This window comes from Aedes albopictus, chromosome 3, assembly GCF_035046485.1.
Source record: "Aedes albopictus strain Foshan chromosome 3, AalbF5, whole genome shotgun sequence".
Lineage (NCBI taxonomy): Eukaryota > Metazoa > Arthropoda > Insecta > Diptera > Culicidae > Aedes > Aedes albopictus.
In genome coordinates this window covers 295,556,601-295,582,590 of record NC_085138.1, presented here as the reverse complement: position 1 = coordinate 295,582,590, position 25,990 = coordinate 295,556,601, and the positions used below count along the sequence as shown (strand labels likewise).

The following is a 25,990-nucleotide window of genomic DNA, read 5'->3' as shown; positions in this document are numbered from 1 at the left end:
AAATGAGTCAAACGATTGCCAGATGATCGAAAACATCCTTGATCATCCCTTCTTGGATTTATAGGTAGTTCCGACGAATTACACTGTATAAGTAAAGTGGCCGGGGTTCTGCTAAACCGAACTAAGCGCCAAAAACTTTATTCCGAGATAACTAAGCTTAAAGTTCAACCACTCACAAATGAACCACAGCTAAGATTATTTGAAACATTTCCACACACATGTAACTTACAAGCCTTTATTAACCATCAGAGACGAAGAATACATGTAAATTATTTGAAATCATTGATATAATTACATTTCATTTTTCAGTACTTCGCACTCAGTTCACTCTGGCTGAACAAAAACATTGGAATATGGTTTATAGTTCAGTGTGGCTGACTGTGTTTCTTTGTTTCATAGAAAACCATTCAGATTGCGAAAAAAAAACTCGATTTTTCATCGTCTATAAAGTTGAAATCGATATCACTCACAATCTTTACGTGAGTCAGAGAGGGCGCGTATAGTATGGTAGTACGGAGATCTTAAAATAGTTTGAAATATGAACGGCGGAAGCCCTCCCAGCTCAGCCCTTCCCACCTATGTTTTTTTATAGTAAAAACTGTGCAGGCACAGAGCAAGAGTGATTATGTAAAATGATGTTTTTGCATGTCCTGAGGTCCTGAGATGTAAAAATGGAGCAATTTGTGTACCTCAAATTTATACTGGTCGAAGAAAACCATGAAAATGATCTGCCAAAGTGAACCAAGACAAAAAAAAATCGAAAATATTAAAGAGATTCGAACTTGGGTCCTTAAAGTGATAACCAAGCACGTTACCTCTAGGTCATTTTACTTAGCTGAAGGTCAGTCGTTAAGTCTGAATCAAGTTCTAAACATTCTTCTCTAGCATGGTTTTCGTGAAAACGCCATTTTTCGATCAGCCAAAGCGAACCAAGTGTTTGATGTTTTTCAAGCTTTATTATTCTTATTAGCCTTGTTGTTCAATGACGGCTTCTGTGTTAAATTATCAGTATGAGGTGTGTCGACATAACGCAGGTATTTAAAGCCAGATGATTTTTGTATTGTTGAGAATAAATAGATTCTAGAATGCAATGGATTTGGTTCGGTCTGGCTGAATGTGATTTGGAAAAATAGCGATCAGCACCATCGAAACATAATTGGATCGTCCAACACCCGTATTTCTAATAACGTGTTCAATTCTCTCACAGATTGTTACTATGGGTCGATTAGAAGTTAGAAATCTGACGGTGGTGAGAAGAATTTAAAATGTTCATCATCTGCACATAAACTGAAATATTTCACTGATTCTATGGAATGGTTTACAGTTCACTCTGGTTGGATGCAATTTTATTTTTTGTGTGTTCTGCCAAACAGATATTTTGGCGAATTTCGACTGCTGATGATTATGTTGGGAGGTATGGCGTTCAGTCTTTGCAAGAATAACGCAAAAACGGATTCTTAAGCTTTCATAAGTTATTCCTCCAAAGATTGAAAGCCATACCCTCCCAACCCGTGAACCGTATAGTACATTTTTTTCATTATCGGATTTTGGAGGCATTCCAAAGAGCTTCAGAGCATTTTTCGGCGGATTTCACAAACGTTACGGAGGCGTTATATGGCGTTTTTGAGAGTTTCGGAGGGTCTGAAGTGCGTTACATGTGGTTTCTGGGGGTCTAAGGGGGATTTTGGAGGTATTCCAAAGAGCTTCAGAGCATTTTCGGCGGATTTCACAAACGTTACGGAAGCGATACATATCGTTTGCAGGGGTTTCGTAAAGTCTGAGGTGCGTTACATGGGGTTTCTGGGGGTTTAAGGGGGATTTTGGAGGCATTCCAAAGAGCTTCAAAGCATTTTCGGCGGATTTCACAAACGTTACGGAGGCGTTATATGGCGTTTTTGGGGGTTTCGGAGGGTCTGAGGTGCGTTACATGGGGTTTCCGGCGGTATTAGAGGGTTTTTGGAGGCATTCCAAAGGGCTTCAGAGCATTTTCGGAGGATTTCAGAAACGTTACGGAGGCGTTACATGGCGTTTTCGGGGGTTTTGGAGGATCTAATGTGCGTTACATGGGGTTTCAGGGGGTTTAAGGTAGATTTCGGAGGCATTCCAAGAAGCTTCAGAGCATTTTCAGCGGATTTGATTTCAAAGTCGTTACTGAGGTGTTTTGAGGATGGCGGAAACCTTCAGTAGTGTCCTTATATTGTCCTCGAAACCCCAAGCGCAATATTTATTTCCAAAATGGCCTAGGATATCGGGATTCAACCTAAACTCAATTAACCAGGTTCGAAAATATCCGTATGGCATGAGACTTTTTGATTTGTTAGACGTGGGTCGTAACTATTCAGTTGGGAGCCACTGACTTTTGTTCCCCTGCTCCATTGGTGGTTATGACCCTCGGAACGCACAATCCGAAAATCTTTGTCTCCGCTTCTTCACACTTCCGGTTCCTAAGTTACACGCATGTCCCGTTCGCAGTTTTCGGAACCACTAGGATTTCATTAGTTCACTCAAGTTGCCAATCCTCTACATTTTTTGCCGTGATTAAAAAAATGTCACAGTCACCCATGAATATTTCATCTGCTCATACGTAAATGTTTTTGTTGCATGATAGTCTAGACCATACACCGGCGATTATCATGCAAACTACAGCTTTTGGCAGTACATTTTGGATCACTGCTCCCAACGTAAATTATTTCGTTTTGTTTGCTCATATAGTACCCAGAGATTTGTTCTTCTCTAATTAATAGATTGTTTAACTTTATTAAATCGCTGTAATGATTGGAATTTCAAATGACAATATTTCAATATATTATTCATCCTTCTTCTACCCATAGGCTATTCTTTCAAGGAGTTCTATTTTCCACATTTAACTTTCATGAATAACATTACTTTATATCCTTCTATTGGCTTCTACTTTCTATCATTCTAGACATCTATTTCGGATTGCAATGCGGTAGTAAATAGATGCATATAAGCTAATTGTCGTTTTTCTGTCAAATACAGACCACTCTATCATGTCTTCCAAATTGTTTACTGTCAATTATACCTTTTGTTCTATTCGACCTTTTGTCCATTCGACCTTTTGTCCATTCGACCTTTTGTCCATTCGACCTTTTGTTCATTCGACCTTCTGTCCCATTCGACCTTTTGCCCATTTGACCTTTTGTCCCTTCGACCTTTTGTCCGTTCGACCTTTTGTCCATTCGACCCTTTGTCCATTCGACCTTTTGTCCATTCGACCTTTTGTCCATTCGACCTTTTGTCCATTCGACCTTTTGTCCATTAGACCTTTTGTCCATTCGACCTTTTATCCATTCGACCTTTTATCCATTCGACCTTTTGTCCATTCTACCTTTTGTCCATTCGACCTTTTGTCCATTCGACCTTTTGTCCATTCGACCTTTTGTCCATTCGACCTTTTGTCCATTCGACCTTTTGTCCATTCGACCTTTTGTCCATTCGACCTTTTGTCCATTCGACCTTTTGTCCATTCGACCTTTTGCCCATTCGACCTTCTGTCCCATTCGACCTTTTGCCCATTTGACCTTTTGTCCATTCGACCTTATGTCCATTCGACCTTTTGTCCATTCGACCTTTTGTCCATTCGACCTTTTGTCCATTCGACCTTTTGTCCATTCGACCTTTTGTCCATTCGACCTTTTGTCCATTCGACCTTTTGTCCATTCGACCTTTTGTCCATTCGACCTTTTGTCCATTCGACCTTTTGTCCATTCGACCTTTTGTCCATTCGACCTTTTGTCCATTCGACCTTTTGTCCATTCGACCTTTTGTCCATTCGAACTTTTGTCCATTTGACCTTTTGTCCATTCGAACTTTTGTCCATTCGACCTTTTGTCCATTCGACCTTTTGTTCATTCGACCTTTTGTCCATTCGACCTTTTGTCCATTCGACCTTTTGTCCATTCGACCTTTTGTCCATTCGACCTTTTGTCCATTCGACCTTTTGTCCATTCGACCTTTTGTCCATTCGACCTTTTGTCCATTCGACCTTTTGTCCATTCGACCTTTTGTCCATTCGACCTTTTGTCCATTCGACCTTTTGTCCATTCGACCTTTTGTCCATTCGACCTTTTGTCCATTCGACCTTTTGTCCATTCGACCTTTTGTCCATTCGACCTTTTGTCCATTCGACCTTTTGTCCATTCGACCTTTTGTCCATTCGACCTTTTGTCCATTCGACCTTTTGTCCATTCGACCTTTTGTCCATTCGACCTTTTGTCCATTCGACCTTTTGTCCATTCGACCTTTTGTCCATTCGACCTTTTGTCCATTCGACCTTTTGTCCATTCGACCTTTTGTCCATTCGACCTTTTGTCCATTCGACCTTTTGTCCATTCGACCTTTTGTCCATTCGACCTTTTGTCCATTCGACCTTTTGTCCATTCGACCTTTTGTCCATTCGACCTTTTGTCCATTCGACCTTTTGTCCATTCGACCTTTTGTCCATTCGACCTTTTGTCCATTCGACCTTTTGTCCATTCGACCTTTTGTCCATTCGACCTTTTGTCCTTCGACCTTTTGTCATTCGACCTTATGTCTTTCGACCTTTTGTCATACACATCAACATCCTCGAGCTCATAGAATACATTTAGGCGCTGTACAAAGTGTATGTACAGCTTCCAATTGGAATCGCTCACGCAGTGCCCAAGTGGACAAAAGAGCTGTAAATTAGGTTAAGTGATTGAAGAATAAAAAAAAACACGTTTCAGGGAGCTTAAGCGAATTTCTTCTTATTCTTCTTCTTCTTCTTCTTCTTCTTCTTATTCTTCTACTTCTTCTTTTTTTTGGCTCGACGTTCCTACTGGAACTTGGCCTGCCTCCAGGCCCGGATTGAGGATTGTGGGGGCCCTGGGCTCGAGCGGTTGTGAAGGTCACTCGGAGGTTCAAATGCTATGAGCAATACAGTTTTTCCTTGTTTTTGAGTATTACTTGAACCAAAAATGGTTTTTGTGGGGGCCCCTGCCTCTCTTCAACTTAGTGTTCTTTGAGCATTTCCACATTTATTAATTGAAGGGCTTTCTTTGCCTGCCATTGCGTGAATTTGTACATTGTGAGGCAAGGACAATGATACATTATGCCCAGGGAGTCCAGAAAATGTTCCGGACTGGAACTAGAATCGAACTCGCCACCTCCGGATTGGTGATCCATAGCCATAACCACTAGGCTAACTGGAGACCCCAGGGGATTTAAGAGGGTTTTTAATGGAGTTAGAAGGTTTTTTTTTAGGAAATTTAAGACATTTCAATGCTTTCATGTTGGTTTCAGGAGTGCCGCCTGTCATCTTTACCCCTCCGAAGATGTTAGGCTAGGTGCACCACGATAGCGTAGTGTACGCTTGGAGAGCCCCTCTTAAACCCCTGGAACGACCCTAAAACCCCCTAGAACCGCCTGAGACCTACCGGAATATCCTGGGACGCCTCAGAAACCTCCGGGAAGTTGCCTAAACCCCATAAGATCTCTCTCCTGGATCACCCCCGAAACCCGCTGGAACACCCCAGAAATCCGCAGAGATCCCCTGACACCCCCTAGTATACCCACTCCTAAAATTCCACTGAAACTCCTGATATCCTATGAAACACCCTGGAACACTTCTAGAACCCACTGAAACCCTCAGAGCCATTCCTGAAACGTTCATGAAACCCCTGAATCTCTATGGAACGTCTTTGGAAACCATCTTGAACGTCCCTGGGATCCCATGTTACACTCCTTTTACGCCCCTTGAAACCATCTGAAATGCCCTGACACCCCCTGAAACGTTGCTGAAAAACACCCCTTGTCTACCAACGAAAAACATTCTTGACTTAACAAAGGTTCCACATCAGTTGTCAACTTCAATTTACAATAAAATACGTATCTGAGACCTCCTGATATGGCCCTGTCAGTCCTCTTGAAATCCGATGGACCCTCTGGAATTCCTCCAAAATCCTGGAATCTCCTTCAAATCCCCTAAACACTTCATGAAAGTCACTGAAAGCTCATGAAGCCTCTGAATTCCCTTTAATCCTTTGAAGCCTGTATTTTTACAAGCGTTATTATGTAGTTAAGTTAACGTATTTCTGGGAGGTGGAAGCTCAGGTAAATTATTATCTCCTGGGCGCCCTTTAAAAACACCACCCCCGGCGAAGACTGGCGTTTGAGCCTAGCTATTTAGCACTGTAGTTGGAGGCAATGCCAATGCAGAACCCATAGCTTCCGGGAAGGTTAGTGGGTTGGTGTCAGGCCCTGCGAGCCAGCCGTAAAAAAGACTAGCACCGAAAAATCAACAAGAGAAAAGTGTGAACCGATACCAATGGTGACGAAAAGAGACTTGCGATTGGAAGCTCGGTACGTGAAACTGCAGATCTCTCAACTTCATCGGGAGCACCCGCATACTCGCCGATATACTGAAGGATCGCGGGTTCGGAATCATAGCGCTGCAGGAGGTGTGTTGGACAGGATCTATGGTGCGAACGTTTAGAGGTAATCATACCATCTACCAGAGTTGCGGCAACCCACGTGAGCTGGGAACAGCTTTTATAGTGATGGGCGACATGCAGAGGCGCGTGATCGGTTGGTGGCCGATCGATGAAAGAATGTGCAGGATCAAGGGCCGATTCTTCAACATTAGCATAATAACCGTGCACAGCCCTCTCTCCGGAAGCACTGATGATAACAAAGACGCATTTTACACGCAGCTCGAACGCGAGCACGACCGCTGCCCAAACCACGACGTCCAGATCATCATAGGGGACCTAAACGCTTAGGTAGGCCAGGAGGAGGAATTCAGACCGACCGACGCAACGATTGGAAAGTTCAGCGCCCACCAGCTGACGAACGAAAATGGCCTACGCCTCATCGATTTCGCCACCTCCAAGAACATGGCCATTCGTAGCACCTTCTTCCAGCACAGCCTCCCGCATCGTTACACCTGGAGATCACCACAACAAACGAAATCGCAAATCGACCACGTTCTGATTGATGGACGGTCCTTTCTCCGACATTATCGACGTCAGGACCTATTGCGGCACTAATATAGACTCTGATCACTACCTGGTGATGGTTAAACTGCACCCAAAACTCTTCGTTATTAACAATGTACAGTACCGGCGGCCGCCTCGGTACGATCTAGAGCGACTGAAGCAACCGGATGTCGCCACCACATACGCGCAGAATCTCGAGGCAGCGTTGCCGGACGAGGGTATGCTCGATGTGACCCCTTTAGAGGACTGCTGGAGTACACTGAAGTTTTTTTTACGACGGTAATGGTACCGCGTAAAAAAACCGCGTTATTTCAAAAAACGTCGTAAAAAAACGCGTGTTGGATCTCGCATCGTACTTGGCGTCGTCGTTGGCTGTTACACACGCTAGCAGCGCTATACGCAGAGCAGCAGCAACAGCCCATTCAACTATTGTGAATTGTCTCCTTTTCATTGCTAAGCAGTAAATGCCCAGAGCAACGGTAGGCATGGTAAAGCGTGCTACCGTGCGCTCTGTTGCTTCATATTTATCCGTACTGCTTCCCCTATAAAAGGGAAGCCCGAAATGTATTGAATGTTAGTGTGCTATATCATATCACCGCCGTGTGGAGCACTGCCACACGGTGGTGCGAATAAACATTAGTAATTTGAATCAGCGTATACTTTTCTCTCGTCGTCTGGAGTCCCGTCGGTAAATAAAAGTACACAGCGTAGGGCCGTTAAGACATCCTGGCCGAAACAACGCGTTATTTAAAAAATCGTCGTAAAAAAGTAAAAAAAAATCAAGTTACGTTGGATGTAATCCTGACTATTTTGCGCGTGTTTTTGAAATAAGTCGTTTTTTTACGACGAGTTTTGAAATAACGCGGTTTTTTTACGACGTTTTTTTGAAATAACGCGGTTTTTTACGCGGTACCGCGTAAAAAACCACGTTATTTCATTAGCAGCTATTAACAACCCAGCCGAGAGCACTATCGGGTACGTAGAACGGAGTCGACGAAACGATTGGTTCCACGAGGAGTGCAGAGCGGTTCTGGAGGAGATGGATGCAGCGCGGACGGTAATGCTGCAGCATGGAACCCGACAGAATGTAGGGCGATACAGACAGAAGCGGAAGCAGCAGACCCGCCTCTTCCGGAAGAAAAAGCGCCGCGAAATGGAACTGCTGTGCCGTTCACAAGAAACACGTAAGCTCTACCAGAAGCTCAATGCATCCCGCAATGGCTACGTGCCGCAAGCCGATATCTGCAGGGATAAGGACGGGAGCCTCCTAACGGACAAACGTGAGGTGATCGAAAGGTGGAAGCAGCACTTCGACGAGCACCTGAATGGCGAAGAGAATGTAGGCACGTGAACCAAGGCAGCGGAGTAAATGACTATGTTGGTGCAGCAGAGGAGGGAACAAACCATCTCCCACGCTGAGGGTAATTAAGGATCCCATTCACCAGCTCAAAAACAAGAAGACGGCTGGTAAAGACGGTATCGTAGCAGAACTCATCAAGATGGGCCCGGAAAAGTTGGCCACCTGTCTGCACCAGTAAGTAGTCAAGATCTGGGAAGCCGAACAGCTACCGGTGGAGTGCACATTGGTCGGGCTCCATAGAAAGGAGCGGCCAAAACTACCAAAAAACGAATTTGATATTTTTAAACTTTATTAAGCATGCCGGCTTTTATATTTCAACGACATTTTCACTGCCAAAGTGGCCTATGTCACAAATTTGAAAAATGAACCACTTGAAAAAAGTAAAATATTAATATTTTGAGAATGTAATACGTGTTTTATGTTATCCAGCATATGAAAGCTTGTTGTTTAACAGTTCGAATGCATGTATGGTGCAAAATATATATGTGACAAAACATTTCAAATTTTCATATATTATACCTTAGGAATTTTAGTAATTTTTAAGTTAAAAAACGGTTCGTGTCGTCACGTGTCGCCGCAATTTCGAATAGTACATCTCAAAAATCATGCCTAGGGCTGCATAAAAACGTTTAAATATTTTGCAGAAATTTGCTGGTTTTCAAATTAGAGCTGATTAAAAAATTTATGTTTTTTCATATATTTTAGGTATTTTTTCCATCTTTGACTAAAATAAAATTTATCTTTCCACATTTCTTACACGTTTTGAACAAACTTGATTGGATTTGATCGAAAGTTGATCATTCAATTCAATTCAAATCGATTTTCTAACAAAAAACTCAAAAAATGTGGAGTTTACTGACTTATACAGATTTTTAAATTATTGAAGTTACGTAATTTTTGAATACCCCTTTTGAAACACTAAAAATACTATACAACATATCCAGACAACCTATAACTTCGGTGAAACACATAAAAAGAGTTTTGGCCGAACTTTATCTTTTTCCGACCATTGTGGAGTGGAAGGAAGGGATAATCTGTCCCATCCACCATAAATGCGACAAGTTAATGTGTGAGAACTTTTTTGAATGTCGCCTACGTATTGCTATCACAGATCATCTTCGGTCGTCTTTCACCTACAGTAAATGAGTTCGTGGAAAGTTACCAAGCAAGTTTTATCGACGGCCGGTCGACAACGGACCAGATCTTCACCGTACGGCAAATCCTCCAGAAATGCCGTGAATACCAGGTCCCAACGCAGCACCTGTTCATCGACTTCAAAGCGGCATACGACAGTATCGACCGCACAGAGCTATGGAAAATTATGGACGAGAACAGCTTTCCCGGGAAGCTGACTAGACTGATAAGAGCAACGATGGACGGTGTGCAGAACAGCGTAAGGATTTCGGGTGAACTATCCAATTCATTCGTCCCTCGACGGAGACTATGATAAGGTGATGGACTATCCTGCCTACTATTCAACATCGCCCTTGAACGTGTTATGCGACGAGCCGGGCTCAACAGCCGGGGTAAAATCTTCATGAAATTCGGCCAATTTGTCTGTTTTGCGGATGACATGATATTATTGCTAGTACATTTGGAACGGTGGCAGAACTGTACATCCGCCTGAAACGTAAAGCAGCAAAGGTCGGACTGGTGGTGAATACGGCTAAGACAAAGTACATGCTGGTAGATGGGACTGAACGAGACAGGACAAGCCTTGGCAGCAATGTTACGATAGACGGGGATATTTTCGAGGTGGTAGAATAATTCGTCTACCTCGGTTCCTTGCTAACGGCTGACAACAACGTGAGCCGTGAAATACGAAGGCGCATCATCAGTGGAAGTCGTGCCTACTATGGGCTCCAGAAAAAACTGCGGTCAAAAAAGATTCACCCCCGCACCAAATGTACCATGTACAAGACGCTAATAAAACCGGTGGTTCTCTACGGACACGAGACATGGACCATGCTCGAGGAGGACCTGCAAGCACTCGGAGTTTTCGAGCGACGTGTGCTAAGAACGATCTTCGGCGGTGTGCAGGAGAACGGTGTGTGGCGGAGAAGGATGAACCACGAGCTCACTGCACTTTACGGCGAACCCAGCATCCAGAAGGTGGCCAAAGCTGAAGGATACGGTGGGCAGGGCATGTTGCAAGAATGCCGGACAACAACCCTGCAAAGCTGGCGTTTGCAACTGATCCGGTTGACACCAGAAGGCGTGGAGCACAGAGAGCACGATGGGCGGACCAGGTGGAGCGTAACTTGGCGAGCATTGGGCGCGACCGAGGATGGAGAGCGGCAGCCACGAACCGAGTATTGTGGCGTACTATTGTTGATTATGTCTTGTCTTAATGATGTTGAACAAATAACTGTATGTACGACAGTATCGACCGCACAGAGCAATGGAAAATTATGAACGAAAATGACTTTCTTGGGAAGCTGACTAACGGTGGACGGTGTGCAAAACTGCGCAAGGTTTTCAGGTGAGCTGTCCAGCTCATTCAAATCTCGTCAAGGACTGCGATAAGCTGACGGAATCTCATGCCTGCTCCTCAACATCGCTCGGGACGTTGTACTGCGACGAACCGAGTGCAACAACAGCCTGCAAGCACTCGAAGTTTACGAGTCATGCGTGCTAAGGACGATCTTAGACAGTGTATAGAAGAACTAGATGTGGCAGCGAACGAGCTCACTGCACTCTACGGCGAACCCAGCATCTAGAAGGTGGCCACAACCGGGACCGGAAGAATACGGTGGGCAGGGCATGTTGCAAGAATGCCAGTCAACGACCCTGCGAAGATGATGTTTGCCGCTGATCCGGTTGGCACAAGAAGCTGTGGAGAGCACGATGCATGGGTGGACCAGGTGAAGCATGATCTGGCGAGCTTGCAAGCCTATGAGCATTAGCGAGGATGATGAGCGATGAAAACCAATACAGAGCAAGCCGAGAAATCACAAACATTTTAAATCAGGGGAGCACGTTACACTTATTCCCCGAAGAATCTGAATCCAGCTGCTAAGCAGCACGAGTGAGTATGTTTGCTTTGGTTCGGAAAAGTGCTGCATCTTTCTTTTTGGAAAGCAACCCTTACTGGTGGTGGCCTGGTGCCTGGTGTAACGGTATTTGAATTCGTTTCTAGTGTTATGTTTGAATAGTGCGAGAAGCGTAATCAAAGTGTGGCGAATTCTTTGTATGTTTGGGTACGGTGCGGTAATGCAGATGTTTGTTCACTGTCTACACACAATCATACATGCTGACTGTAGACAATGAATTTGTGCTAATAGAGAAAGATTTACGTTTGGTAAACACTCTCAAGTAAACACGCATATAAAAGATAGAAAGTAGGATTACACATGAAGACACATTGCAACATAAACAAGTTTTGTTAAGATTAAATTGTGTTTTTAGTACGAAACGAAAAAAAATGTTTCTTAGCACAAGATTTGCTAGATCAGTTCCTAATCAACTTTCAATAGCGGAATTGCAAACCTTCGAACACTTCCTGGGTCATTTCTTTTTTTAGTAACTGGCAATTGAATATTTTCCAGCGAAAACAGTTCGTCTGATACCAGCAATGCTACCAATGCCCAATAAAAACAAGTACCCAGAATTTCAGCATCGAATGTTGTGAAAACCTTGTTGTTATAAGATTTTGCCAATGATCATGTTACACAAACAACAGCCATATATACTAACAACGGTATTTCTGTGAACAGTAATTACACGAGACCCACAGCTTTGTGGTAATTTCATCGAAATGTTATTCAATGCATCGACTTCTGTTGTCCTTTTCACCATATTTCCCAGAAAAGTTAGCCACAGGACATTTCAATGCAACAGTCGAAAAGCAGATGACTGCACACAGTTGAAAAGTGCGGTGTTTGGTTTCCTGAACTTGTTTGGTTTGACAAACGATCAGAGCAGAGTCTGTGGCAATCTAATGCGTACCCACCCAGGGTGTTTGCAACTTAGGATATAATGACCGATTGTGCATCCCTCCAGAAGACAATTCCCCAAATTGAAACCATATCTTGTGGGGGAAAATTCCCCACAAAATACTGCTTGGAAAGCTTTTTGGCCAGCTCTGTCCCATTCATTCATTCTCGATTGAGTATTTTGCGCCATCCTTCTTGTGCACTAGAGGTGGCAAATACATGACGTTGTTTCGAAGTGATTCGGTTCCTACGTACACAATACTTTTCCTCGTTGAGTAAAATGACCTTCTAAAATGTTCCAATTCTTGTGATTCTCTCAGCTCGCCGAAGTCCCTTTGCCGAAGGAAATGTTTTTTCTGTTTGACTAGGTCGTCGTGCGACTCTACCAGTGACTGGTAATGGCCATGGAGAGTCCTTTTCAGATGCATGCCACTCTCTCCTCGAGCTCAATCTGCTGCCGTCTGCAACATTTTGCCACGCTTAAGTACCACAATACCCACCCGGGCGACTACTACAGACGGAATTGGAAATGATTTCCAGTCTTTTTTCCGCTTTGGGCACAATCTCCCACTTTGCGTTGCATGGGTGAAGCAGGGATGCCAGATTCACACAAATAGGGAATCGCGCCACTTGGGCGGTGGCTTCTATATTCGTCTGTTTTCCACTATAACTAAATCAAATTTGAACCGATTGACACAACTTTTGGAATGTGGTGAGATAGGTATAGTATCTACCCGTGTACAACATTTCAAGTCAATTGGTTCAAAATTGACTGAGTTATAGAGGAAAACAGACGAATATAGAAGCCACCGCCCAAGTGGCGCGATACCCTACCCTGCGCTGATTGATAGGAAATTTTCTAATTGTTTCCACGAAGCGAAACACAGGTCGTATCGTAGACTCGTGCTATACGGAGCAGTAAACAGGTCAATTGGCACAAATAAACAGGTCTAAATTTCTGCCTAACCATTAAGTTCCGTTTAATATTTGTTTCGGTGTTTGGACACCACATACGGAAAAAACATCTAAAAACCCTGTCTATCGGTTGTATTAGATGAAAAGTAGGGAAAAGAGAAGCATAGCGCCCCGCCTGAAATTACACACCAGAAATTATGCTGATTTTAGGGTGTATTTTTATTACGTCCATCGTATTCCAGGATTTGTGGACTGGAGTCGCATTTGACTTTTTCTGTGGGAGTGAACAGTACGCCAGGTTCGAGCAGAGGCTCTTAGGAGCACAGCAGTGTGTAAGTGTTCTGACGAGAAGTTCCGGATGAAAATGACACCTCTTCGAAGCAAGTACGTTACTGGTAGTAGCAGCTTTAAGCTGAAATTTATTTAATGCAGGCATTGTTGGAGCTCAATTTAGGTTAGTTAATCTCAATAACTTACAATTCAGTGTAAATTCACGGACTGACCGGAACTTTCGTGTCTAACTGTTATTACGGGCCTTACTGAGAAAACGGATCTGAGCTGTATACAAAAGATTAGTTTTAACTAGAATTCAATGCTAATCTTCACCGATAAATTTCAGGCTAAACTTACAACTATAATCGGAACGAGCAACGACTGACTGCTGACTCGACGAATTCACTTTGATTAGGTTGATACTGAACTGAAACAAATAAAGTTAGAAATTCTCTGCACGTATTCAATTAAATTAACTCCTACAATTTCACACTGACGGACTGATTTTCCGCCTCAACAAATAGTCTAGCTGAACTTAAAAACTCCTTCTAATTCTCTAGTTGAGTACAACGATTATTCACTGATCAGTACTTTCAGCATAAACACGTTTGCTCAGTTATGCTCCAAATGACGTTTCTCCTTCTGTCGCACACGATCATTGTTCGTACGGACGTCAGATTGACAGTTCAAGGAACCTTCGGGACTCACGTTCACGGTCGTCGGTGGGAGCGCAGGGGTTCCCACAACAGTGAGTATGCCAGCAAATGTAAGCTTTTGGCTAGTGTCGCTACGTCCGTACTAAGCTATGTACCAAAAGCTTTCGTTGTAAGCTGGAAAGTACTTATAGACGCATGTACATAAAAGTTGCGAGCATGTATCGTATCGTGTCACACGATGTGTTCTGTGTCATGAGACAGTTCCACCAGAGAAAGGTGAACCCAGATGTTGACCCCGAAGGTAGATATTTGGGATAACCAGTTGCAATGGGGAAGTAATATTCCACCTAACCCAGGCCTTTTCAGGCAATGGATGCTTCCGACAGTATCTAAATAGTTTCGGTCCTGCGGGTTCTCTTGGATGTCCGGTTTGTGCGGGTTTAAAGAAAACCGGCAGATCACGTTTTGTTCGTATACCCGCGTTTTCGCACAATGCGTGACCGCATGCTTGCCACATATAATAGATTTAGGAGAACCTGCGCAGGACGAAAGACTTCCGGCCCCAAATCTCCAAGAGATTGAGGAGGAGGTTGGCCGGGTGCAAAACAACAAAGCCGTTGGATCAGATCAACTACCAAGCGAGCTTCTAAACTACAGTGGAAAAGCACTGGTGAGAGCACTACACTGGGTCATTACCAAGATTTGGGAGGAGGAAGTACACCGAAGGAATGGATGGAAGGTATCGTGTGTCCCATCTACAAAAAGGCTAACAACTTGTCACTGACAAGTTCAATTACGGGAACTACTACCGCGTGATCACACTACTAAGCGCTGCCTACAAGATACTCTCTCAAATTTTATGCCGCCGTCCATCACCGATTGCAAGAGATTTCATGGGGCAATATCAGGCTGGATTCATGGGTGAACGCGCTACAATGAACCAGATGTTCGCCATCCACCAGGTGCTGCAGAAACTCCGCGAATACAACGTGCCCACACATCACTAGTTCATCGATTTGAAATCGGCGTATGATACAATCCAACGAGACCAGCTATGGCAGATTACGCACGAAAACGGATCCCCGATAAACTGATACGATTGATCAAGGCGACAATAGATCGAGTGATGTTGCGTAGTTCGAGTATCCGGGACACTCTCGAGTCCCTTCGAATCTCGCAGAGGTTTACGGCAAGGTGATGTTTTTTCGTGCTTGCTGTTCAACATTGCTTTAGAGGATGTTATTAGGAGAGCGGGGATAAACACGAGTGGAACGATTTTCCCGAAGTTCGTTCAGCTGGTTGGTTTTGCTGATGATATTGATATTATTGCTCGTAAATTTGAGACGATGGCGGAATCGTACATCCAACTAAAGAGTGAAGCCAGGCGAATTGGATTAGTTATTAATGTGTCGAAGACAAAGTGCATGATGGCAAAGGGCTCCAGGGAGGAATCAGCGTGCCCGCTACCCCGAATTTATATCGATGATGATGAAATCGAGGCGGCTGAAGAATTCGTGTGCTTGGGCTCACTGGTGACCACCGACAATGACACCAGCAGAGAAATTCAGAAACGGCATTGTGGCAGGAAATCGAGCTTACTCTGGACTCCGCAGAACTCTACGATCGAACAAAGTTGTTCGTCACACGAACGAAGTTAACTACCTACAAAACGCTGGTTAGACCCGTCGTCCTTTATGGGCACGAAGCATGGACTCTACGTGCGGATGGAAGACGGGACTTGAAGAAGGCGAATGAACCATGAGCTGCACCAGCTGCTGAGAGAACCAACCATCGTCCACACCGCGAAAATAGGGAGGCTTCGGTGGTCGGGTCACGTCATCAGGATGACGAATAGCAACCTGAATTGAATGGATCTCGAGAACCATCCGACCGGTACAAGAAGACGTGGTGCGCAGTGAACGAAGTAGGTCGATCAAGTGGAGGACGATTTGCGGATCCTTAACAGAGTGCGGAACTGGAGATGCACAGCCATGGACCGAGTAGAATGGAAACGACTTCTACGTACAGCAGAGACTACTGAGGCCGTACTGATCGATAAGGTAAGTAAGTAATGCTTGCGACATACCTGGACGATACATCCTGAGGATGTGTAGGAATGATTTTGGCTGGAATTCAGTTTCAACGGCTATCACTCACATCGTCTTGGAGCTGTAGAGGTGGTGGGCTCGGAGAATGGCTAGTGCGGACACTATACAAGAGGAGGTTCAAGGGTTTGGAGTCGGCTGCATAGGTCATACTCATACTGATGTCCTGCGGTCGAAAATGACCCGTCCAGCGATTAAGTGGCCGCGTGGAGAGAATCCTTGTAGCGTTGCTGTCGTGGCGTCGGTCTACTGGGTTGGATCCGTACACACGATTGGAAAGGGGTCCTCGGCAAGGTCGGGGCAGTTGGTGGCCCCATGTCGGCATGTCCTTCTGCAGGCATGGAAATAATCGTTCACGATTCATTCATTTTGAGCTCTCTCACAAACATTCTCGTGGAACGAAACACAATCCCAGCAATCCTGTACATAGTGTGTTACGCACTCGGGCGAATGAAGGGGAAAAAGCAAATACACGAAAATTATGGCAGCGTTCATCGTTGTTCACGTTCACCCGTTGACTCATTTGGTACGGGACTGCAATCGCAAGGCGAATGTCTTGAAAGGATCACACGTGAATGCATTCCTTCAATCGCGGCGATTCTTTCGTTTCGTTCGTCGTACTGCTGGTGATGCTGATGGTGCTAGTTTTATCTATCCCGTTTGTTGAGGGTATTAAGCAATTGCATGTATTAACTAATTAGGAAATTAACTAGTATCGATGGTAAATATTAAAGGGTCTATAGATTTCCACGTAATTTGAAATCAGGCAATTTTACTAGTGCATGTGGATAACATCGCCAAACGTACATTATTTATTTGGGCTTATAGCAAAGATGAGCTAATTTCTGATTTAGGAAAACAATATTATAATATAACCGGAAAAGGGCAATAAATTATCAAGTTTACATACTTGACAAAGGAAAGAAAATACTACCGCTATATTGTACCGTGTTTTAATAGATCAGAGAATTATTACTCTGGTTTATTTATGCTTTTAATGTTAACCAAAGATTTCGCTATTTCACTAATTTTGACAGTTACATTTTGGCCAAGGAGTACATTGCAAACAAAAATATTTGTCACTCTCAAAAAACAAATCAAAGAAAAAGCCGCAATGTATTTGTCAAAAGTGGTCAAATATTTATCGTTCAGGCAAATCAGGCACAAATCGGCGAGTTTGATCCTCATCAATGTCCCGGCGGCGCGGTAGACATGCATGCATTCAAGTATGGTATACCGTATGTAGAAATATTTTCTGATAGAAAGCTAGCACATCTCATCATGATACATGGTTAGATATATTTTATCGAATCAACCGTTTCCGCGCCGCACCATCTGCACAATGTCATCGCCAAGGTCAACGCATTTTCCCCCTTTGCCCTCGCACGACCAAGGAAATATAACACGAATAGACATGTTTTACCTTCCCATCTAGCAATAAATTAAGAAAACGCACCAAACCCGCAAAATAATATTGTCATAACAATCACGCGAATGCAATCTTTCATTCACACTGAATCTAAAATTTGATTCGTGTGTGAACGTTCGCGTAAAGAATCATTGAATCACGGCCCAACCGAAGAACCACGATCGACATGATTCAATTGCTTCGGTGCCATTCTCTTTATGCAATCTTTCTTTCTGCAGTTCGTTTGTATTGAGACTCGGTGGAGTTCATTGGAACGGTTTGATCCAACCGTGAGCGAACGATACAAAGCAATCAAAACAAAGAGCGCAGTTGGCAAGATGAATGTGAGTGAATGAATTTTCCCGTGCCTGTCCTTCTGTGTGCTGGCTCTTCTTGCGAGAATGTCAAATCGCTGTCCACGCGGTATCAGTTCTTGATACTTGCGGGCATGGTGTAGACCGTCCCTGCCTTCCTAAGACAAAGGGAATGGTGAGGACCACTCGGGAAACTGGCTATGCGCCAGTATGCTATCTTGGTGATTCCTCAAAGTGTGTCATCGATGTTCGTTGCTGTTGGCTATACAGCTAACCTTGACGGTTCGATATGCACTAGTCCCTCTCTGAAGCAATGCCTTCTTGGTGGTTCCGAAGAGACGAAGGGTTTGGCGACTATGGGAATGTTGTCTAGTGGATCAAGGAAAAAGTAGTCCTGGCTTTATATTTTTTTTTGTAGAAGATGGTCCTTGACCCCATACTACCTGGACCTTGCTGTTCTGGTGTGTGATGTGCAGATTATCCCCCCCATGGTTTATAAGAGTGAGCAGTGAGGAGTGAGAGAGAAATAAGCAGTGAGGAGTGAGCATTGAAGAGTAAAGCGAGAGAAGTGTGAAGCAATGACCAGCAAAGATTAAGAAATAAGAAGTAACTTGCAGTAAGCAGTAAGGCATGATAAATTAAAATGGAGAACCATGAGTGTGGACTAGGAAGAAGTGATATTTGAGCAGTCAAGAGTAAGTAGCTAGGAGTGATAAGTGTGTAGAGAGAAGTGAGAAATGAGGAATGAGTTCATGATGTACAATCTTTAACCTATTCTGTTCAAGTTGAGACAAACCTATGATGTATTGGGTGGATTTTCGCAACAAATGCATTTTGCGCCATGGTTCAAATTTAATTCAGTGATGAAAAGTATAGTGTGAGAAGTGACTGCGATGACTAAGCAGAGAAGAGTAACCTGTAATGAGTGTGGAACAGTGTGAAGTGAGTAGTGAGGAATGAGCAGTAAAAGTGAGAAAGAAGAAGTGATGAGTAAGTAGTGAAGTGTGAGAAGTGCACTTTGAGGTATGAGCAATGAAAAGTAAAGAGTGAGAAGTGTGATGAAGTAAGAAGTGAGATGAATGAAGAAAGAGTTGTAAATAATGAGGAATGAAAATTCGATCGAGTCAACGAAAATATTTGAGCATTGGTTTCTTTTTGGAAAAATATTTTACCCTGTGCACTGGGATCATAAGAAACGTGCGAGCGAATTTACAAAGTGTTGAACAAACATATAATCTGGCAGCCATGTTACCAGCCAACTGAAAAGCACTGTACCGCTAGTAGATCCCCACAGAGTCGGTTGATTGCAAATACCGGCAGCAAAAGCAACAGCAGCAGCAAGTCTTCGATTTTGTATCCAACTCGGGAAGAAACCACCCGCTTGATTGGATTGAGCTTTTGTTTGCCTAATTACCGCCACAGTGCAGTGCTGTGGTTTCTCACTTGGCGACGCTTGTGGATACACAACGAACAAAGTGTCCCTCATTACAGCTTCCCCCGTGGTTGTCGTCCGGTCTCCGGTTTCAATCCGCCACCACGCTACACGATGCAAGAGCAATAATGGGTTGCTGTCTCTCCGCCACTCGAATCCAGCGAATGGATGCAATTTTATAAACGAGGTGTTTGCCAATTCGGGATAACAGCGAACTCTCCCCAATATGTAGGTCAATCAAGGATTATGTGGTTCGAAGCTGGCTAATCGAGTTTGCTTTTAATTGATAGAGAACCTTGATGAGGATACTGGAGATAAGCTTTGTGCAAACGTCGCCTCTGTTTGGATTGTAAACGACAACCGAGCTCAGTAGCGGTTTTCAAGCAAGGGAACCTTAAAGCTGCCCAATTACAGCGTAAGGCATAAGGACATTTAGCAGAGGAATATTAGACATAACTGACGTAAGGCACAATAGACGCCTGAAAAAAAATGGAAAATTATGCCTATCATCCATTGTTCCTACCATTGCGCACATGATAATAGGGCTCATATGGCCTAAGCTGTAAACGCACGGGTGGCAGGTAGCTGAGGATGATGCGTTCGATTCCGATGACTTTCTTGGGCTTAGAGTATTGCCTTGGTATCTTCGAATACAGACAAACAAGTTTTGCTTTTTACCTAACAGATTTGTAAATCATTTGTTCTCATCGATTCGTCGATAACGTCTCTGTGTCTGAGGTGTGTATGAAAATGATTGGAAACCACTGCTCCTCTAGGTACTGATGACATTTTCCGTTTTGATGAATTATTGACTTGTTATTCCACCAGTAAGCGCTACGGAAGCTTTTGAGAGAGAATAAATTTATAAGGTAACAAAACCCAACTGAGTACAAATGCTGCTAGTTTATCACTCAGAAACTCGACTCCAGTGAAACCGACGAATTTTCGGCCTCAAGATTTTGCCGCCGCCTGTTAATAATAGGCTTAGCCCTCTCGCACACACATCATTTCCATTAGCATCCACAAAAGGAACGCGGAAACCCGGTGGCGCTGTTAGCATAAAAAATCGCTAAGGCAGGTACCGGAAATCATCCCACTTCAAAAGATGCCTGAATAAACTTCTTTCTTTTTTTCTTCCACCGTCGTGGTGATATTGTTTGTTGGGTCATCTTTCCACTCTACGCAGGAGGTTGTTTATGAGAGCCTCTGAAACAGTGTGTTTTTTTTTTCTTGGTCGGGGAAAAATGGCATCCATTATTTCAATAAACAGCTCTCCGGCACAGTTCGGTTTAAAAAACTTTTCCACTTAAGATAGGTTTATTTTGCGCCGGACTGAAAGAAATGGAGAAAATGAAGTTGTAATAAAAATGTATTTCCACTAGATACCTGCTGCTGCTGGGAAGGAACGATTGAGTGAGGCAGGTGGGTCCAGTAGTTGGGGTTAGACATTTACATATTTAGATGGTAAATGTTTTTGAATTATTTCGAAAGTTTTCATTTATAAGGTCACAACGAATTAGACTCGGCAGAGGAAGGTAAGAGTACAGATAATTGCATATGACGAAGAAAATGCAATGAGGTGAAAAGGCACTCGGTATAGGAGGAAAAGTCTCCACTCAAGGATACATACTTGAGTTGAGATTGAATTTTGGAGAAGAGAATAAAAATCAGTAAAAGTCATGTCGAGAGCACGGAAAAGACATTTTTTTTCAGTGGGGCGGACCTGGTGTGATGGTTAAAGCACGTGACTATCACGCCGAGGACCTAGGATCAAATCCCACTCCCGACAAACTCGCAAAATGTGAGTTCTTCCTTCGGAAGGGAAGTAAAGCGTGGGTCCCGAGATGAACTAACCCAGGGTTAAAAATCTCGTTAACCCTTCAGCGCGCGCGCTGTTGTAAAAAGTACAACACTACCGAAAAACCTCGGTTTTCGTATACAGGGGCTGTCCATAAACCACGTGGTCATTTTTTTGGGACTTCTCAAACCCCCCCCCCCCCCCCCCGGCGTGGTCATTAGTCCATACAATTTTTTTTTTCGTCCATACAAAATGGCAATTGGCCGAACCCCCCCCCCCCCCATGACCACGTGGTTTATGGACAGCCCCACAGTGCAAGCGCGGTGCAGTTTCGGTTGCTTGATGGCGCGCGTCCTGGAAGGTTAATACAGATAAAAAAAAATTGAAAAAAAAATATTTTTCAAAAAACTTAACCCTTTTAAACCTTTTCAGGGATTATTTTGGAAATCTTTCAAGGCATCCTTTCGGGAATTTCTCCAGCGGTTTCTTCAGTGATTTCTTAAGCAAGCTTTCGGATCTTCTCCGAGTCAAAGTCTTAAAATGTCTTTTTGACATATTTCCTACTTTTATATGAAATGATGTGGTGTTGTATCTTCAAGGTAAGTTATAAATGAATGAAATTGAAAAAAAAAATATATATATATATATAAATCGATGTCTAAGAAAACAACCAAACAAGACAGCTTCTGAGTGAATGATTTCTCGATATCGTAAACAACTTTGTGTAAAAGAGTCACAGTGGACTTACCAGATTGGTAGGCGTGACGGCTCACGTGAAGAGGCACGTTGACCAGATGAACATCACGGGTGCGATATGATCGACAATGCGTTCTAAGCACTTCAGAAGAAAAGAGGTCAAACAGATAGGAAAGCGAGCCACCTATCTGGGGGGAGTGGCCGGTATTTTGGGCACATTGTGTCAATTGATTCAAAACAGAAAAGTGCCCAAAATAGGAGCCCTGCCGAGATAAATAGTTCCACTTCCCTAGCCCTGAAACTCTTTGATTCTTCATACGTTGCACGACCCGCTTCCGGAATAAACTTTACAGTAATATCCCCCAAGATTTGGGAACAAGGTAGTAAAACTGCAAAAAAATAGTTTGATTTTTTCAAAACATGTTTGAAATAATCAATCCTCTTCAGAAGCAAAACAGGATAAATCCCATCTACTCCATGAGATTTGATAGGAGCTAAGCTATTTAAAGCCACTCAACCCTTAAAGGATGTGGACAATATATTTTCATACTTTTTCTCATACCTATTGACCTAGTGGGTTCAAAATCAAAACGGTTTTATCAAAGGGATTAGTTGTGCTATCATATGCACGTTATGTCGGGTCCCGCCACCACCCAACACCAATACATTCACCGAAGCCCATAGCAACAGCAGAGATCCAGACCCAGCCAACTGCACGTGCAGGGACAAATCGATGAGCTACGCAAGTTCCACCTGTCGTGGGAACGAAGGTTGCATCGGAATCACACCACCCGGAGGAACGCCGATTCAGCAGGTTTAGTTAATAAAAGGTGATTGACGAATGATTTCGGTTTAGTTTTAAGTGAAGTGTTGTAGAATCTAGTTCATTTTAGTGAATAAAAGTTTTTTTTATAAAGTCTCGGTAAACGGACTCATAGCTGGCGCAGTCAACGGTAGTCTGTGGAAGTAGTGTAATTCCGTAAAGTGTTTAGGAAATCGCGAATCCCGACTAAGCAAAGTTCAGTGAGAACAGCTGATGTACCGGGAGACCATCGGTGAGGGAACATCATCCGAGTAGAGTACATCAGAGCCCACGGACAGGAACCAACACCCCAAAAAGGATTTCTACAACAACTTTTAACTCCAGGAAGATGGTACTGATCTTACTGTAAGTAAAAACCACCACGGTATTTTATTACTAAAACATTAAGTGACCTTCTAGTGAAACCCTAAGCGCTAAAGTGATTTAATAGTGAAGCTTTTTAGAGTGAGAGGGAATATCGAACTCTTCCTTAATTGATCCCGAAGTGCTAAAATCAAACCCTCATAAAGGGTAACGAATCAAACGCAATAAAGTGACCCACGCGAAAAGTGCAAAATAAAACGACAAACTAACAACCACACGCTTTGAAACCCAGTCAAAACATACGGCGGCAGGGAGTGCAAGCGAAAGAATCTTATTTCACCCGTGTGTAAATTTGATAAAAACAGACACACCATGTCCGAGCTATCCGCTCAAATTCGGGCTACAGAAATTACTCCCGAACAGCTGATCCAGCAAGTGGCTCAGCTGACCAACACCCAAACGAATTTAATCGCAACAATTAACGCTTTACAAGAAAGGGCAAAGAACCCCTTCACGAGCTTCCACATCCCGATCAAATTAAGATCATTCCCCAATTTAACGGAAACCGTAAGGAAGCCCTAGCCTGGATTGAAGACACTCAGGAGGCAATCGATTAATTCGAGAAATTCGAACTCGAACCTGAGTACAGGCAAATTATTAGGGTTATTAAATCCAAGATAGTCGGTGAAGCAAGGGAAGTGCTTATAGCTTCCGGAAATCCCTCAGAGTGGGCTGAGATAAAGGAAATCCTTCTCAACGCCTTTGGGGATAAACGAGACATAACGTCTCATATACAATCTTTGTTTTACGTAAGGCAAGGGAAGAAAACTCTCCAAGAGTACTTCCAAAAAGTTAAGGCAATTGACACAGCAATCAAGACAACAGCTGCACAGATGGAGGACTACAAAAGGTCCACCAAGGCAGTAAACAAATTAATTAGTCTGATGACCCTCACTAGGTACATCGATGGACTTAATGGGGAAAACTTAGCGATGTACGTGAGGAGTTACCGACCAAAATCTTTGGAGGAGGCTAACGAAATAACAATCGCCCATTCAAATGCCTCCTTTAGGCAAAAAATGGAAAATAGGCAAACTTCCTCTAGCTCCTCCGGAGCAAATGTTCACACAAAATCCCAAAATAAAAACGGAACTACTAGAAACCAAAATTTTAATAACTCAGGACAACAAAAAACATATTCCGGCAAGTTTAAAAGAAACAACGATGAAGACGTGTCCATGAAAACACATATTTCAAAAATCAGGCCTGGTAGCGAGTCACTATTTAGTGACTTGGTCACTATTTTCGTTTAAGTCACTAGTATAAAGTCACTATTTTCAAGACTTTTCAACTAAAGTCACTTTTTCCGTTAAAAAGTCACTGTTTTCAACTATTTTTATTGTCCTAAAATTTTGTCTGTGAGTAGAGCAAGAGATGATATCTAAAAAAGTATCTAAAGCTTTGTGTTATTGGAGACAATAAAAGTCGAATCAACAAAGGTATGTGCAAATTCATCAATCGTCTTTATAGAGTAACTGACTTTGATTACACAGCGCAACATTTTTTTGTCTCAAGAGCAAACTTATGTGTCTCCGAAAGATTTTGGACCGCTGAATCCGAATCCGGGCTGAGATTTGCTCTAACACGTCACAATTTTGAGCTATACCTCAATTTATAGGGCAAAATATGCGATTTTGGGCTTTTTTGACTGCAAGCCATTAAGCAAGTAAATATTTTTTAAGCAATCAAAAGTTTAATTAGTCAATTAACATCTAAATTAACGACTCATGCAAAATATTTCGTTTTACCTAATCAAATTTGATAGATTTTAGCATTTGATGTTAGTATGAAAACTTGCATGCAACTTTTGGAGGGTGACTTGTATGGGAATCTCGTACCTAACATACATCGCTTAAAACTATGAAATTTGATTAGGCAAAACGAAATATTTTGCATGAGTCGTTAATTTAGATGTTAATTGACCAATTAACCTTTTGATTGCTTAAAAAAAATATTTCCTTGCTTAATGGCTTGTTGTCAAAAAAGCCCAAAATCGCATATTTTGCCCTATAAATTGAGGTATAGCTCAAAATTGTGACGTGTTAATGCAAATCTGAGCCGGATTCGGATTCAGCGGCCCAAAATCCTTCGGAGACACATAAGTTTGCTCTTGAGACAGACAAAAAGTGAATTTTTGTTACGCTGTGTTATTAGTGTTGCCTTTTTTACATATGATTCATGTGACTACATTTCAAACAGAAATTTGACAATAAGAATTCAGATGTTTTTAAGAAAATTACTGGCAAAATTACAGTGAGTATGCTGCACGGAGAAAAATAATTAGTAAACACAAACGGATTTTAGTTAGATTTAACCGGAATTTCAGGTTGAACTGGGCACAACCGGAATATTCGTTTATTTTAACTGCCCACATTAGTTGAAACAAACCAAATTTAGTGATTATAATTTCAGCCAATCTGGGAGGTAAATTCTATCAACACTGGTTTGAAAATACTATTTGTCGGTTGACAGTCACAAAAACAAACAATTCTGGTAGTTGTTTTAACAAATATTCATGGTTTGTTTCTAACAAACATGGATTATAATCAACCTTCACTGCCGGTTGAAACAAACTAATTCAATCGGTTGAAATTACTAATGCCTTCGTTCAAATTTACCTACATATTATCAAGGTAGGTACTGAATATTGAATTCAAATAAAAATTGAATTGTAATTTAATAAGAGAATATTCTCTCGTGCATCCTATTTATTTGTGCATCGAATTGCGATGTTTTACAATATTGGGGTAAATACATAATTCATACAATTCTATGTGCAATTTGGTGATCATATCCATCCGAAGCTGTTGCTGGTAGTGTGTCATTCAAGACTGATATGCCACAGACGTGGGAGGAGTTCTTTTTGTCGTGCCTTAGGATGCTTCCTCCATTCCGGAGCTGTCTGGTTTTGCAGTCATCCAGCAGCCATCGAGGA

At 42.8% G+C, this 25,990-nt stretch overlaps 1 long non-coding RNA gene across 1 annotated transcript in view; it reads right to left on the bottom strand.

The window, feature by feature from the left end:
• Nucleotides 1–25,990, bottom strand: part of LOC134284024 (uncharacterized) — a 1,044,900-nt gene that overhangs the window by 193,230 nt on the left and 825,680 nt on the right. The window lies entirely within an intron of this gene.